This window comes from Chinchilla lanigera, unplaced genomic scaffold, assembly GCF_000276665.1.
Source record: "Chinchilla lanigera isolate Chin_1 unplaced genomic scaffold, ChiLan1.0 scaffold00169, whole genome shotgun sequence".
NCBI classification, from domain to species: Eukaryota; Metazoa; Chordata; class Mammalia; order Rodentia; family Chinchillidae; genus Chinchilla; species Chinchilla lanigera.
The window spans coordinates 1,249,166-1,265,411 of record NW_004955570.1 but is presented as its reverse complement, the minus strand read 5'-3'; the positions used below and the strand labels follow the sequence as shown (position 1 = coordinate 1,265,411).

At 49.2% G+C, this 16,246-nt stretch overlaps 1 protein-coding gene across 4 annotated transcripts in view; it reads left to right on the top strand.

Moving 5' to 3' along the window:
- Nucleotides 1-4,850: 4,850 nt before the first annotated feature.
- Ccbl1 (cysteine conjugate-beta lyase, cytoplasmic) overlaps nucleotides 4,851-16,246 on the top strand; it is a 48,612-nt gene continuing 37,216 nt past the window's right edge. Inside the window, exon 1 of one of the 4 annotated variants that reach the window (XM_005413589.2) lies at nucleotides 4,851-4,949. The gene's annotated coding sequence lies outside the window, so the exon portion shown is untranslated. The other 3 variants (XM_013509435.1, XM_005413590.2, XM_013509436.1) reach the window with 3 other exon arrangements.

Genomic DNA, 16,246 nt, shown 5'->3' with positions numbered 1-16,246 from the left:
TCTCCTTGGATGCCCCATGGCACTGGGAAGAGGGAGCCAGGCCAGAGGCCCCACCGTGTCCACTGTCCTCTAGGTTGGGCCCGAGGGCCCTGATCCATCCTCAGCTGTCACCCTGTCCTCTTGTGAGTAGGCTGGGCAGCCACACAGCCCGTCTGCGGATAAGGTGACATCCAGTGCTGTGCTGGTTCAGGACAGACAAGCACAATGTCTCCTACCGTGCACTCCCAGCACAGAATGTGTCTGCAACCCAGACCCAAGGGACTCCACACACAGCACTACTGCACTCAACTCTGCGGCAGACCAAGGCTGTTCCCCTTGGGTTCAATTAATTTGCTACAGCGGCTGACAAGACTCAAGGAAGCATTTTATTTACACCACCCACCTACTATAAAGGACATTACAAAGAAGGCAATGAGTAGCCAGCCGAGAGCTGTGCAGGGAGCTGAAGGAGAACCTCTCCACTCTGCTGTCTAGAAGCTCTTGAACACAGTCCTTTGGGATTTTTTGTTTGGTTTAGTTTTTTGAGACAGGGTCTCTCTATATAGTTCAGGTTGGCCTCAAACTCAAAGTGATCTTCCTGCCTCAGCTTCCAGAGTGTTGGGATTATAGAAATTAACCACCATAGCTGCCCTTTGGGATTTTTATGGAAATTATACTATATATGTATGAAGTATGATCAAAATATATAGTGTTCAAATTTTTTAAATGCATTACAACAAAAGACACACTGCCATTTATCTCCCTTAAAATAATCCTCACTTCAAATATACTTATCCCACCATTCTTCCCCCTTTCTGAAGTAGTTCTGGAATTCCTTTCATGGGAGTCTTAATGTGCTGTGATAAAAAATTACACGGACTGCTGCTGTGGAGTACCATCCAACAGAAAGGCTGGCTCATAGCTGTGTCCCAATCCACCTTATTCACCAGATCTGGCAAAATGTGACTTCTCACTCCTCCTCAAAGTCAAAATTACCACGAAAGGTAAATGTTTGTAATCAATTCAAGACACTGAGGCAGCCACAATACAACTAAAGACACTCATGAAAGAGGACTTTCAGAACTGCTTCAGAAAATGACAAGTATGATGGGATAAGTGTGTTTGAAGGGAGGGGAAATATTTTGAGAGGGATTCATAGCAATCTTTTTGTTTTGTATTGTTTTGTTTCTTTTCTTTTTTGTCTTTTTGAGACAGGGTCTCGCTATGCAGTTCAGGCTGGCCTTGAGCTCACTTTGTAGCCCAGCTGGTCTTGAACTCGCAAAGATCCTCCTGCCTCAGCCTCCCGAGTGCTGGGGTTACAGGCATGCACCACCACGCCCAGCTTTGTTTCATTTTTTTGAGACAAGGTCTTGCCATGTAATCCAAGCTAGCCTTGAACTGACTATGTAGCCTAGGCTGGCCTTGAACTCATGGATATCCTCCTGCTTCAGCCTGCCAAGTTATAGGATTACAGATGTCCATCACCATGCTTGGCCTCAACACAACCTTCATTATCTCCCTACCCTAGATAGGAATGAAAGCTGCTGAATCTAAATCACATGGATGAGTTTCCCTGGCAACCAGCACCCCACACACACACACATACCCGCCCTCTAGGGATCCCCAACCATACACAAGGCACAAGGCACTTTGTCCACTGGAGGTGCAAAGATTTGGGGACCTATATGTCAGGAAATGGGCTAGAAGCCCAAATATATATTTCTTAGCATCACAGGCTTCTCCTGACTCAGACCTAGCTGAACTAGCCCTGGCACTGCCTCCTCCAGCAGGTACAAGGGAGCCCAGGAGGCAGTGGAAACTCTACACTTCTCTAGGTCTTCATAAGAGGAAAAGGGAGCTTCGGGCTCATCTGATCACCCCAGCAGCCTTCACGACAGGTCTGATTTGATGGGTAGAGAAACAAGTCACCCAGGGAAAGCAGCTGACCTGCCCAAGGTCACACACCTCAATACCCTTGGGTGTGGTGGGAAAGCACCAGAAGGGTGGAGCACACTTAGGGCTCTGGTCTGTCCTCACGCACAGAAGGAGCCCTTCCCAGAAGGCACCCCAAGGCAGCACCTTGGTGCACTCCCTGGGCTCAGCCCTAACTGGCCTGGCCTCCTAGCAGAAATGTGCAGCAGCTTCTCTCCCAGGGCCTCAGTTTCCCTTTCTGGGAGGGAGCCCGAGAAACTGTCCTCTCTGTGCCCATATGATATAAAAAGCAGACAAAATAGAGGGGTGGGTACCTGAGGCTCATGCCTAACTTGGTGTCTTCCTCCTATCATCTGGCCCAGAGCCTCTGCTGCTCTCTCTCTCTTTTTTTTTTTTTTGGTCTTTTTGAGACAGGGCCTCACTATACAGTTCAGGCTGTACTTGAGCTTACTTTGTAGTCCAGGCTGGTCTCAAACTCAAAACAATCCTCCTGCCTCAGCCTCCCTGAGTGCTGGGATTACAGGTGTGTGCCATCATGCCCAGCTTAATTCCTTATTTTTTGATTGCTATCTCTCTCTTACACACACACACACACCCTTACCATTCTTCTCTGCAGCCAGCACAGAGGAAGAGGGGCCATCTAGCAGCCAGGACACCATTCCCTGGCCACCTGGTTTCCCCAGCTAACATGGGGAAGGGGACAAATGCCCTGTTGAGCCATGGACTCTCATGAAGATCACAGAGAGGTAGTTTCCCCAAGTGGTTGTGTGGGACTTGGGGCAGGTAGAGCAAAGGCCCTGGACAGAAGTAAAGACATGAGCTGGATTCCACCAAACAGACTGAGGTTGCCAGGCCTGAAATCTCAACTTTCAAAAACCCTTCTGAGGTCGTTGCTGCAAAGGAGCATGTTTATACTCAGGTCACAGGGAGAGTCTTTCCCCTTCTCATCTTCCTCTTGGCTGACATGTAAGGAACATTCCAAAAAGAGCCAGGGCAAAGCTCCAGGTACTGCAAGAGGAAAATGAATCAGGGTCAGCCAGCTCCTGAAGGTCCAAGAAGGGCCAGATACAGGCTTATGCAATCACAGACTGCATTCAATGGGTATGGGTCCTCCAGGAGGTGGCTGTGCCTCAGGCAGACAGCAGAGGCCAAAGCTGCAGGTCTAACCTTGAGGCTGGTCCTGCTGTTCCCTGCAGACTGTCCCTGGTACTGAGAAGAATTTCCACCTCACTAAAGCAGGACTCCCCTCTCCAAGGACAGAGTTCCTCAAAACCAAAAGGAAACTCCCACAGGGCAGGGCCCAGGTGTGCTGAACTTGTCCCAAAAAACAGAAAATGGCAAGCTTCACATACCAGGCACTTCCTGCCTCCCTCTGCAGCTGAAATCTCCAGCACTGCCAGGGCAGAAGCGGGGGTGGCTGGCAGCAGGTAGTGCCTTCTATTTGCACATTCAGAATGTGCACTCACCACATCTGTCTGCCTCTGGCCTGGGAATGGGGGCCAGGGGCTGCCAACCAATTAAACAAAAGCAATCTGTTGATTTTTGTGACAGTACACACACTGCAGTCATAGAGATGAAGGGAAACCCTTCCCTTCAAGCTTGGGCCTATTCCTTCCTCCTCTGAACCTTCCTACCTGTAAACAGGGGACAATGGCCACTGCCCAAATGTCTCCAGATAGCGGGGCCTGGTAGCACACGCCTGTAGTCCCAGCACTCGGGAGGCTGAGGCAGGAGGATCCTTGCGAGTTCAAGACCAGCCTGGGCTACAAAGTGAGCTCAAGGCCAGCCTGCTGCATAGTGAGACCCTGTCTCAAAAAGACAAATAAATAAATAAATAACAGAAGCATCACAAGTTCACTACAGAACAATTGGTAAATATAGATTAAAAATGAAACAAATAAAAGTAATAAACTCCTGGAGGCTGAAGCAGGAGGATCGTTGCGAGTTCGAGACCAGCCTGGGGTACAAAGTGAGTTCAAGGCCAGCCTGAACTGCATAGGAAGACCCTGTCTCAAAAAGACCAAAAAATAAAATAAAACAAAAAATACAAAAAAGTCTCCAGATACTGACATGAGTCAAAGACCTGGATGTGTTCTCCACGTTACCCAGCAGTCTGTCCACACAGGAGTCAGCTGATTCGGGACCCCTCTGCGGACGCCCACTATGCTAAAAGCCTGATCTACACCCATGAATTCAAGCCTACCAACGCCCTCAAGCGAGCCAGCCTCCATACTGTCCCTTTCAAAGAAGAGAAATCGCCGGCTGGGAGATACAGTAACCGCCCGAGGCCTCAGCAAGCCTGCGGCAGCTGGGTCTCAAGCACAAGCCGGCCTGGAACGGGTGCTAACTGCCTCCCGCCCCGGGCACCCGCCTGCAATCCCGGGGATCAAGAGGGAGGAGGGCGCCAAGGGCAGGGGGCGGCCGCGAGACCAGCGGCGAGAGCTTTCTCGACGGACACAGAAGCTGGCAGGCAGAGCCCCGAGGCGGAGCCTGTACGAAGCGGGGAGTGCGAGGGGACCTGCAGGAGCCAAGCGGCCCAGGACTGGGGCCCCCGCGCCGCGGCCCCGGGCGAGGGCGGGACGGCCAGGACCCGGCGCCTCGGGGATCCGGAGGAAGGAACCCAGGCGGGACACTGCCCGAACTGCCCAGGACGTGTGACGCAGGGCAGCGGCGGGGCGCGCCTGGATGGGCTTCCAGAGTTGACAGGTCGCGCGTCCTTCCCCTCACCTCAGTCACCCAGGCTCTCTGCGCCCGGCCGCTGAACTCTGACGAGAGGTTTAGTCAGCCTCTCACCACGCCACTCAGCGGCTCCGTCCCCGGAAATGACGTCACCACTGGGCGTGCGCAGGGCGAGCAAGGTGAAGCCAATGCTTCAGTAGCAGCTGTTTTTACTCCTTCAAGTAACAGTTTCTCTTGTGCCAGCGCCATCTTGCTTCTGGGCGGAAGTAACCGATCCGCGGCTCGGCCCCCTTAAAGGAATAGGAACCTCGGTAACCTTGATACATTTAGACTGGAGCTGAGAAGCGGTTCGAAAGGAGGTGAGTAGTAGCTGATTCCCGAGGGTAGCTGCCCCCCAGGAAGATCTGGTAAGGGTTCTGAGCTTGATGGTGCCAGAACCTTTGATGCGTTTGGTGCTGCTCTTATGTGCTGTGGGGCTTCCTTGATAAGACAGAGCCGTTTCTCGGTATAATTTAGACGCGCTGCTAGCTGTTCTGCGCTCCGGCACTGCTTTTTGTACCCACGTCCCTTTCTTTCCCTTGGTCGTGTTACGGAACCCGGTACCGAACCGAATGGAAAACGCTCTGCACCGAGGAGTTGAAAGGCAAACTACTTTATTACGCCGGCGGGCTGATGGGGGATCGCTCCCAAAGCATCAGCCCAGAGCCTGCTTTGCGCTTAGTTTATATAGGTTTTGCAAGCGGGAGATACAAAAGCTTAAAAGCGTGGTGAATTTTACTGGGTAGCATCAGTTATTCTTCATTGCTGAGCGGAAAGTCTCTGAAACAAGTTAGCAAACAGGGTGTGTTTGGGGGCTGGAAAGTGCAGGCTGTGCAGCTGGGTGCCGTCAAACTGAGCGGGGTCAGGTTATCTCTGGTGTCGTCAGTCAACACTGAGTGAGTCTTAACAGATGAGCTACGTGGTGGGCTGTATGATCTTATTTTGTTCTAATATGGGGTCAGACTACTAGTTGATTTTTAAGTTCTTAAAATTTCTATCACGGTCGTGCCTGCGGTGAACGGGAAGCCCAAGGCAAAAGTGAATTCTGGGCACAGCTGGGTCTGAACCGTTCTTGGGCGCCAACCGATCTCTATGGATTCTCCTGGGTCCTTTCAGTTCTCAGGGTGACAGTAGTAATGTCAATCGGGTTTAAAAACGGTAATAATCCATACGGTGGAGAGCTGTGCAACCATTAAAAGTGACAAGTGTTCAGTGTTCACTAATACGGGAGGACTTGCAAGGTGCTCTGGGTGGAAAAGGAGGAGGCAGCAAGAACAGTTTCAACGCTGCTCCCACGGGTCCTCTGTGGATATGGGTGTGGCTGTATCTCCTGTGTGCCCACCCACTAACTGATGAGATGCACAAGACAGGAGATCTGAGGTCCTGGGTACCTGGAAAGGGGGACACAGCGGCTACCTTGTGCATAAATTGATCATCCAAAATAAAAGGATGAGCTGGGTGTGGTGGCACACACCTGTAATCCCAGCACTCAGGAGGCTGAGGCAGGAGGATCACCAGGAGTTTGAGGCCAGCCTGGGCTACACAGTGAGTCCAAGGCCAGCCTGAACTGCATAGTGAGGCCCTGTTCAGATGATACTTCTTTCAGCTTTCCTCGTAGGAGGTCTTTTTCTCCTCTTTTAATGGAGGCAGAAACTGTCTCAGAGAGGCTGAGGAATTTGGCAGTATCACAACCAGAAAGTGGAGAAGCTGGATTTTAACTGTTGGAGGGTTTTACACAAATGCCCCGCCTACCGTGACCTACTCCTTGCTACTAAGGAGCTGTTTTTGTTGTCAGTCACACTCCACCACACAATGAACACGTTCAGGGATGGAACAAGTGGGACAGACAGGGAGACAAGCTGGGGGGTTGTGTGGAACAAAGCAAAGAGTGACAGCGAGAGCACAGGGTGAAGTTCAAGGCTGCCTGCTGGTTTCCAGCCTGGAGACAGACCCGCATGGGGCACCTCCCTGGTCTTCCATGTCCCTGCCTGTAACAAAAATGAACACATTATTTGGGTGTTGTGCACACCTGTAGTTCTGGGAGTCTGAGATAGGAGGATCACAAGATCGACCCTAGTTTGGACAAGAGAAATGGTCTGAAAAACAGAAAATAAACAAACAGCTGGGGTTGTAGCTCCATGCAAAGGCCCTGGGTTCAATCCCAGTACTGCAAAAAAGAGCAAAAGATAAAGAAAAGAGAGAATGGACTGTACAAAAGGCAGATGACACAAAGTGATCACCTGTCTGCCCCTCCAGCCTCCCATCTGTCAGCAGGAAACACTTTCAGCATTTTCAGCTGTTTTTTTAAATGCACTTATGCATCTCATATTTCTAAGTAATAAGCTTGTACTGCAATCATTTTCATTTTCTTTTTTTCTGGCTAAATTGCCCAGACCACAGAGGAACTTGCAATCCTCTAGCCAAATAGCTGGAATTGCAGCACTAAATGCAAGAAAGAAACAAAAACAGAACAAAAGACAATCATTGCCACAATAGCATGCTGGGGGCTGATCAGACCCCGGATTCATGTGGGAGAATGAGGGGGAATAAAGAAAGACAGAAGACAATATTTAAGGTACAAGGGGACGGGGAGGAACCTGTGTCTACTGCACAGGCACGCCCATCCATGGTCGGCCCACTGTTACTAGCAGTTGAGGAGCACAGGAGGAAGAGTGGTGTGCTTTTTCTCGGAACAGCAACTCTGGTAGACAGGGAAAAGTGCATGCAAAGCAAGTTCTTCCCTATGCTCTGGATGCCTGCATCTTTTACATTGTCCTCAGCAGACGTTGTCTTCCCTTAGGAGCATCCGAGGTTACAGGCCTTCCCTGCGCAATCAGGAATCATGGCAGCCTTCCTCATACTTCTCTGTTTCCCAAGGCAAAATCACAACAGCCTGGAGACCGCGGGATCCCACTCACAGAGCCTGCGCCCCAGCATAGGAAAATATTCCATAGCCCCTGGTCTCCAACAATAGCAGACACTAAACGGTTCCACATGATGGCGGATGTGCCATGCCATGTAGTGCACACGCGATCAGTCCCATTTTTTGGAAGCATAAGGGAGGCACAGAGATGTGAAGGAAGTTGTCCCAAGGGGTTCCCACAGGGCCTCGGGAGAGGCTGCTGGGTCCCTCGATCTCTCCCTCAGCTTCCTGGGACCATCAACACCCAGGCTTTGGGACCTACTGTGTGCTGGGTGAGCTGCCAGAGGCCAAGCGTCTGGTGAAGAACAGGACATGCACGCAGCTTCCATTCTGCGAGTCTGGCAAGGGCAGCAGATGAGCCAGCAGTCGGCCTCTGTGTTGAGAGCCTGGGGTCGTAGAGGAGGGGACACGGCCCAGGCAGAGGCAGAGCCAGGGAAAGGGTCTCCCAGGAGGTGACTTTAATCCATGAGTGACAGGTGTGTAGCTGCTTTGGAGAGGAAATGATGAGGCTGGAGATTGGAACAGAGACTCGTCTGCGCCCCAGCTGAGGAGCTGGGGACACTGTTGTGATCTTGGATCATCTTTTTCTCCTGGACTAGGACTTCAGGGGGCGCTGCCCTGGCTCTCCCACTTCAACTAACTCGACGCTGAATTTTCAGAACCTCCAACGGGCGGGCCTCCAGTTTTCTAGGTCGAGGTGACAGAAGAACATAGGACAGATAACAGCATTGAAGAAGTTCTTCATCGGGCCCCATCTGCCCTAAACATTTTCTAAAACACTCCTGGACAGCGGTGGGAGCTTTGAACTCACAGTTGGCTGCCTGCCTTGCTTTTCTAAAACAGACTTTGGTGTCTTCTTGTTTTGTTGTTGTTTATATTTTTGAGACAGGGTCTTGTTCGTGTAGCTAGGCTGGGCAAACTCACTGTACGCAGGCTGACCTTAACTCACAGCAATCCTCCTGCCTCAGCCTCCCAAGTGCTGGGATTTACAGGCATATGCCACCACCCCCGCTTTGGGACTCTGACTTTGGGTAAGTCATTTCTCACTTCTGAGCCCCGGTTTCCCCAGGTAGAACAGTGTGGGGCCTTCTCAGTGGTTCCTGCCTACTTATTTATAGCTGTTGTGGATATCTTCATGTGTAAAGATGTACTTGGGAATGAGATTTCAGTTTTGAATCTGAATCCTGTACCAGGAGGAAAGGATGGGATGTTTGGCTCCTGCCTGTCACACTCAGGATCCCCATGAATCTCCTGGGCTGAAAACCTGCATGCAGTCTGGGCTGCAAAAGTCGTTTCTCTTTCTTCCGCCAATCCCAGGGCCAAGGGGCCCTGGGTGTAAGTCCCAGTGTTGGGTAGATCTAAGCCAAGCTTTCCCTTAGGGTCAACCATTAACTAAACAAACAGGTTTCTCTGGGGTTTATCTTCTTTTTTTTTTTTTTTTTTTTGTACCAGGAATCGGACTCAGGACCTTGTGCTTGCCAGGCGGGTGCTTATGCCGCTGAGCAATATCCCTGGCCCTCTCCGGGGCTTATCTTATGGTAATTCTGCTTTGTGGATCCAAGCAAAGTGTCTGACCTCATTATCTGATGGAGACTTTCTTGTTTTGCGGTTACACTCTTTTTTTCTTTGAGAATTGGGAATTGAATCCAGGGAGCACTGAGCTACACCCCAGTACTTGTATTCTGTTTTGAGACAGGGTCCCACTCGGTTGCTGAGGATCCTCCTGCCTCCGCCTCCTGGGTAGCTGGGATTACAGGTGTGTGCCGCCATGCCAGGCTTGATTTAAATATTAATAGCTTCTTATAGCTTGTTTCTAGATGTCCCTCAAAGCCTCAAGCACACATAAGTGTTGCTTTTTGGAGGTGGCTGGATTTATGATGAGTGAATACAGATCAAGTGTGTGTGATAACTAAGTTAGTTCATTGATTGGTTTAGCATAGGCCTAGATGTGGTAATGCGAAGGCCCACCCTGGATGAGATAAAAGGGAAAGGAAGGCTCCCTGCTCCCTGCTTTCTGCCTGCCCTCCATGGACTGTTTTCCACTGCCATGCCCCTCCTCCTCTGCCATGCCACCCTGCCTTGGAGCTAGCTAACCATGGACTAAAACCTCTACAAACCATGAGCCAAAGTAGACCTTTCCTCCTTTAACATGTGTGTGTCAGATATTTTTTCCCAGCAATAAGAAAGATACGAGGTATAGCTGATTGTCAGTGACAGGTTACTGCAGACCAGGAACCAGTTCTGTAGCTCGTGGGCTGTTGTACTTTCTGTTTTTGTGCTGTTACAGATTAATTTAGTACCCTGGTGCATGCAAGGCAGGTGTCCTACCACTGAGCTGTACCCCCAGCCCTGAGTTTTACAATATTATCCCCACTGTCCAGAAGAGGATGCTGAGCCTCAGAAATGCTGCAGTAATGGTGTGACCAAGGTCCCACAGAAAACATGGCCAAGCTGGGATCATTTTATTTCTGACCAAGTTTCCATCATCTCTGGTTTCCTATCTCCTGCTGCACTTCTCTAGAAGTGCCAAGGTTACTGTTGTCTCAGTACTGGAATTCTGAGCCCGGGGTGCTAAACATCTTTTAAGGTACTGTCTAGCTCTGCCCCTGCAGAACCAGCCTATCAGGTTAATACTATCCCTTAGTTATGGCAGACTGATCAGGTCCGCAGTCTCCCAAACGAGTAGATGGCAAAGGCTAAATAAAAAAGACAAATGGAATGATTTCAGGGCTCCATGATGATCAAAACCCTCTCACATAATTCAAGATTCTCTGGGGGCTAAGACCAAGACCTTCTCTGAGCAACCCGTATTTATTTACTTATCAGAACAAGGGAGGGGAATACTCAAGAAGGGCAGGAACTGCTCAAGGACTTCTCCAAGTAAGGTATTAAGTTAATCCCCCCAAGAGTGAGATGCCTGAGCCTACAGTCTTCATCTAGTTGAGTTTGGAGCCAGGTGTCTTTGGCTGTGACTTCGTCTTATCCTTTGAGGCTTTATAGCTTCACCCACCATTATAGGCCTCAATAGGGACCAGTGACTCACAGAGGTTCACTTACTGTGAGTCCACTGCCCATCTCCAGACAAGGGGCCTAGGCTTTGGACAGACTCACTAGTAAACATGAAAATCTCATTGGTTTATTTAAGTCCTGCCCAGAGCTGATTCATAGTGGTCTCCTTCATCAGCCTACCTCAAACACCAAGTCTGCCTCCACTGAGAAACACCAACACCCTAGATCTAATTGTCCCAATAGATAGGAGTGAGTTGGGGCCAGCAAAGGAAGCGATAGTCACTCTGCCTGCCCTGCATGGTAGGAGCTGGACAAGGGTGATCCCCAAGGGGCAGTGGCCTCCTGTAGGCAGGGGAGCTGACAGAGGCACACCACTCCCCTTCTGGAGAGGAAGAGGCAGGCAGAGGGCCTTGCAGAAAGAGATTGGGCTTTGGGAGGAGGTGAACAGAAGACTGAATCCCAGCTTGTGCACTCTGGGCTGAATAATCTTTGTTCCTTGTGCTCTGGCACAACACAGGGACATCAACAGCTTCCTAGGAGTTTGGACCCAAGTCCAACCCAAGTCCAACCGGACCCAAGTCCAACCGCTTGTCACACAAGAAACCAACTAAGCTGAGAGACAACATATTCAAGCAAGGAAGGAGGCTTCGCTACAAGGTGAAGGACTCATCCAAAGCCCACCTTGCTGGGAGCCTTTCTAGGGGTGGTTTGTGGAGTGTTTGATGGGTGTTCGCAGCTGTCGGGGAACACATGATGCACATCTGATCCTGATCACCTAATCACGGTTCTCAGGGCTCAAGAGTAAAGATCATTATTTCACTCTCAGTAATGAAAGAAAGCATCCTTAATGCCCAGCTTCAGCGAGGATCTGGGAACTCAGCCCAGCAGGTGCAGCAGAGTTCAGGCAGGGCCTGGCTGGGCGCAGAGGCTGCAGAGCGAGGGTAGGGGGAACTCCGGGGCCTGCCGGGCAGAGGGCAGAAGACAGAGCTCCAGCACAGCTGGGCCAGGTCTGTACATTGCAACAACGAGGGAACATGCAGGCCTCGGGCAGATTCGGGCCAGCTCCACAGGGAGTGAGTGGCTTGAGAGTGAGTGTCAGCACAGGCTGCCTGGACAAGTGGGCCCGGGGTGTAGCGGCATAGCTGACATCAACACTGCATTGCTGAACGCTGCAGCATTCCAGGTGTCCAGGGTCACCCACATTCCTTGCGGCCAGACTAAGAGCCATTAGCTGTCTAGGTCAGTGGCTCTGTGTGTTGGGGCGGGGGGCACTGGCCATCAGCACCTGGTCTAGCTGTGAGGAGGCCTAAGATCTTAGATGCCTCACCTAAGACTTAGAAGCTGTGTTGGAAGTGTGCAAAAGGTCCCCTGGTGCAGCCTGGGTAGGCGTACAGATTTTTTTTTTTCTGACAGGGTCTCACTATGACCTTGAACTTGTGGTGATCCTTCTGCCTCAGCCTCCCAAGTGCTGGGACTACAGGCATGCACCACCAAATGATTTATTTTTGACTAATGATAATTTCAATAAGGACATATGTTGAACACTACTTTGCAGGCACCCACTAAGTGACTTTGGTGTATTATCTCATTTATGCCTCACTCCAGCTCTATGAAGGAGAAGCTATCATTATTATCATTTCAGAAATGCTTTTCAGAAAGGCTTAGTAATTTGCCAGAAGTCACACAGTTAATGGACAGCTTCTGTCCAAGGTCTGTCTGATTCCAAACCCCATGCTTGCCAGTTGTGTAATCTCAGCGCCTGGGAGGCTGAAGCAGGAGGATCTCCACATGTTCGAGGCTAGCCTGGGATACATAGTGAGTTCAAGGCCAGCCTGAACTGCACAGTGAGACCCTGTCTCAAAAAACAAAATGAAAACAAAACCAAACCCTATGCTTTAGCCTCATTTTGGTCATTAGCACCTTTATGGAGTTATATTTTGCATACCATAAAATTCTCTTAATTGTACTATTTCATGATTTTTATAATTTTTTAGACTTAACCCTTTATCACAACAATCCAATTATGCCTGTAATCACAACACTCAGAAGGCTGACGCAGGAGGATGGAAGTGAGTTTGAGGTTGACCTGTGCTATATAGTGAGTTCAAAGCCAGGCTGAATTACATAGTGGGATCCTCTCTCAGAAACAAAACAACAACAACAACAAGGAATACGTTTATTAGCTTGCCTGTTTCTGCTTGTGGATGATGCTGAGGAAGCATCGTTAAAGTCTGTCTTCCAACTCTAAGTCAGAGTCTTCTAAGGAGCTGTGGGAGCCCTTCATTGGAGGGCTGAGCTCTGAAACAGTCAGTGAGTCTGAGAAGCCATTGTGAGCCGTGGGGAGCTTTTACGGATTGTGTAGTAATGAGAGGTCCAAACTTCAAGCGCTCCAGGGGCTTTGGGTTTGCCACTTACACCACCGTGGAGGAGGAAGTGGGTGCAGCTCTGCATAGCAGGGCCGCACAAGGTGGGTGGAAGAGTGGTGAAGCCAAAGAGAGCCCTCTCGAGGGGAGTCTCAGAGACCAGGTGCCCACTGACTGTGAGGAAGATCACTGCTGGTGGCATTAAAGAAGATGCTGCGGAACATCACCTATGAGGTTATATTGAACAGTAGGGAAAGTCGGAGGTGACTGAAATCATGACTGACCGAGGCAGTGGAAAGAAGAGGGGCTTTGCTCTTGAAACCTGTGACAACCATGATTCTGTGGATAAGATGCTCGTTCAGGAATATCATGCCGTGAACAGCAACACCTGTGAAGTGAGGGAAGCCCTATCCAGGCGGGAGGTGGCCAGTGCTTCCTCCTCATGTCCAGCCCAGCTCTTGAAATTCTCAGGGTGAAGGATGGTGGATGAAGAAATAAAGACAAAAAGCAGGAAATAGAAAGCTGAGGTCAGGTGGAGCCCTGTCTCCAAATGAGACAAAAAGAACTGCTCAGTGACCACAGTGCCTTTACTTATACATTTGGCAGGTTGATGTCACGTGACACCTCTCTGCCTAGCAACCTGTTTGCTTGGCTAGCCTCGGGCGCCTGGTGTTGTCTAGGCTGGAGCAGCTTGTTCACGTGATTCCCTCAGGGGCTCTTTATTCTCAGGACTGGCCTCACTCCAGCCCTGAACATGTCATCAATCTCCAGCTTCCACTGCTCCCCACAGACCAAAATGGTTCTGGAAACTTGAGTGGTGGACATGGAGGTGGTTCTGGTGGCAATGACAACTGTTTTTTGTTTTTTTTTTTCTGGTACCGGGAATCAAACTCACGACCTCACACTTGCCAAGCATGCGCTGTGCCACTGAGCTAAATCCCCAGCAAGCAATGACGCTTTTGTTCATGAAGGAAGCTTTGGTGGTTGAGGTGGCTTTGGTGTCCACCATAGTAGTGGTAGACATGGTGGAGGTGGGGATGGAGAGGATGGATTTGGGATTGAGCGAGAGATGGGGAGAAACTGGTGTATGGTACAGAGTTTTATTTTAGAATAAAGCAAATCTTGCTGAGTGTGATAGGGCCCATCTGTAATCCCAGCACTTGGGAGGCTGAGGCAGGGGATTGCCTTGAGTTTGAGCCAGTCTGGGCTATATAGTGAGTTGAAGGCCAGCCTGAACTACACAAGGAGACCTGGTCTCAAAACAAACAAAAATTCTAAGAAAGACTGGAAAACAAACACTAGAGATAAAAAAAATATTGTAATGGAAATAAAGACTGCCTTTGATGTGCTCATCAGAAGACTAGACGTGGCTGAGGAAAGAATCCTTCAGCCTGAAGACATGACAACTGAAGTTAATCAAACTGGAAAGCAAAGAAAGAAAAAAGGCTGGGAAAGAAAGAAAGAAAGAAAACCAGAGCCAGTACAATGGCTCACATCTGTAATCCCAGCACTCAGAAAGCTGAGGCAAGAGGATTGTCACAAAGTCAAGGCCAGCCTGGTCTACATTTAAGACCCTGTTTAAAAACAAAACAAAACAAAACAAAACAAAAAAACAAGTTCAAGGCCAGTGTGTAAATTTAACAAGACCTTGTCTCAAAAATAAAATGAGAAAGGGTTGGACATGTATCTCAGTGCATTCTGGGTTCAATCAGTGCAAAAAGAAAGTAAAAAGCACCCAGCACTCCCCTCTTGGGCCTACATGAGTGACAGCTACTTCTTTATGAATTCTGGCTTTAACCTCATTTCAGCCTGCCCCCACTAAAAAAATGCATTGAGGTACCCAACCATAACATTACCCTGGCCACATTAAGCACCAATCCAGAGCAACGTCCTGCTTTTTTGGACTCTCACCACATTGCTCAGCCCAAGTCCAAATCTTATAAGTTCTCCACCATCTTCCTGAGCCTTCCTGTGTGCATTTTCCCTTGCTGCAACTTATTCAGTCACAGCTGTGTTCTTGGTGGTAGTTTTGGACTGAAGGATTTGACAGGTGCATCAGTTAAGACAGGATATGTTATAAATGAAAGGAAAAACAAAACAACAGTAGTTTAAATGAGGCTCACATTTTGATCCCCACCCACCCAAAGTAAGTCCACAGCTCAGTGATGGTTCCTCAATCTCCAGGGGCCCAGACTCCTTCCATATTGTGGCTCTGTCTTCCACCTCCTGAGTATGAAACATTTCAAACATAGACAAAAGTACAGTGGACCCTTGACATATGAACTCAATTCATTTACGGGGGCTGGTTGTAACTCAAGTGGGTTGTAAGTCAAGACTATCTTTCCCCTAAGAAATAATGGGCACACCCTTAATGTGTTCCGAACCTCCCAAAGCACCCCTGAACTAGCCTTTTCATAATAAAAAAGTGTTGTATAATGTGTGTAATTTACCAGAAACACCAATAATTTTCCTAATGTATTCATCAAAAAGTTATAAAATATACCTAGTTTACCAGAAACAACAATTTCGTATTGTACTCACCATTCAAGTTGACCTCTTTGGCTTGCAGGAAGGGAGGATGGAACAGAAGGTGGTTCTTGTTTGGAAGGAGGGCCTCCTTCCGTGAGAACATTAGAATCTGGCTCTCTGGGGCCCTTCCTATCCTTGGGAGTCTATAGCCCGGTAGGACCTGCCTCTGGTGCACTAGGTCTCAGCCTTTTCAGAACTAAAAACTAGTCTAAGATTGCATGTTTCTGTCCTTTCTTTCACACTGTTTTTTTTTTTTTTTTTTAAATTGTGATTGCTTTCTGTACCTTCCCTTCCTTCCTTAGCTCCTTTTCTAGCTTTTTGGGCACCATTTTGAGGTCAGTAATCACAGCAGTTATATAAAGCACTGACTGAAATCATGTCCACAAACACGCATCTGGGCTCAGGCTGGTGCTTCTGTGTGCTTACATATGCTTTTCTGCCATTGTGAGTCTTTGTTTACAACCATACACGCAGCAGGCATTTGGGTCCTAACTCTGTAGCAGGAAATGCCCCCCTACCTCTGTAGCAGGAAATCCCCAGGAGGATTGTGAGTTGAGATTGAGGAACCATCACTGAGCTTTGTTTATTAGTTGCCCAGGTAACAGTTCCTGTTCCAGTTCCAGTTGCTCCATCTCTTAGTGTGGAAATGTAAAAATAAGGCTTCTTGTGACTCATAGATAAGCAGTTTCAACAGGTTTGAGATTGCCCGGAAAGGAGGGAGCGCCAGAAGGGCCAGAGCATTATCTTCTGTCCTTGGAAGAAAGAACATCTGGTGTTGACACAGATATCTCCC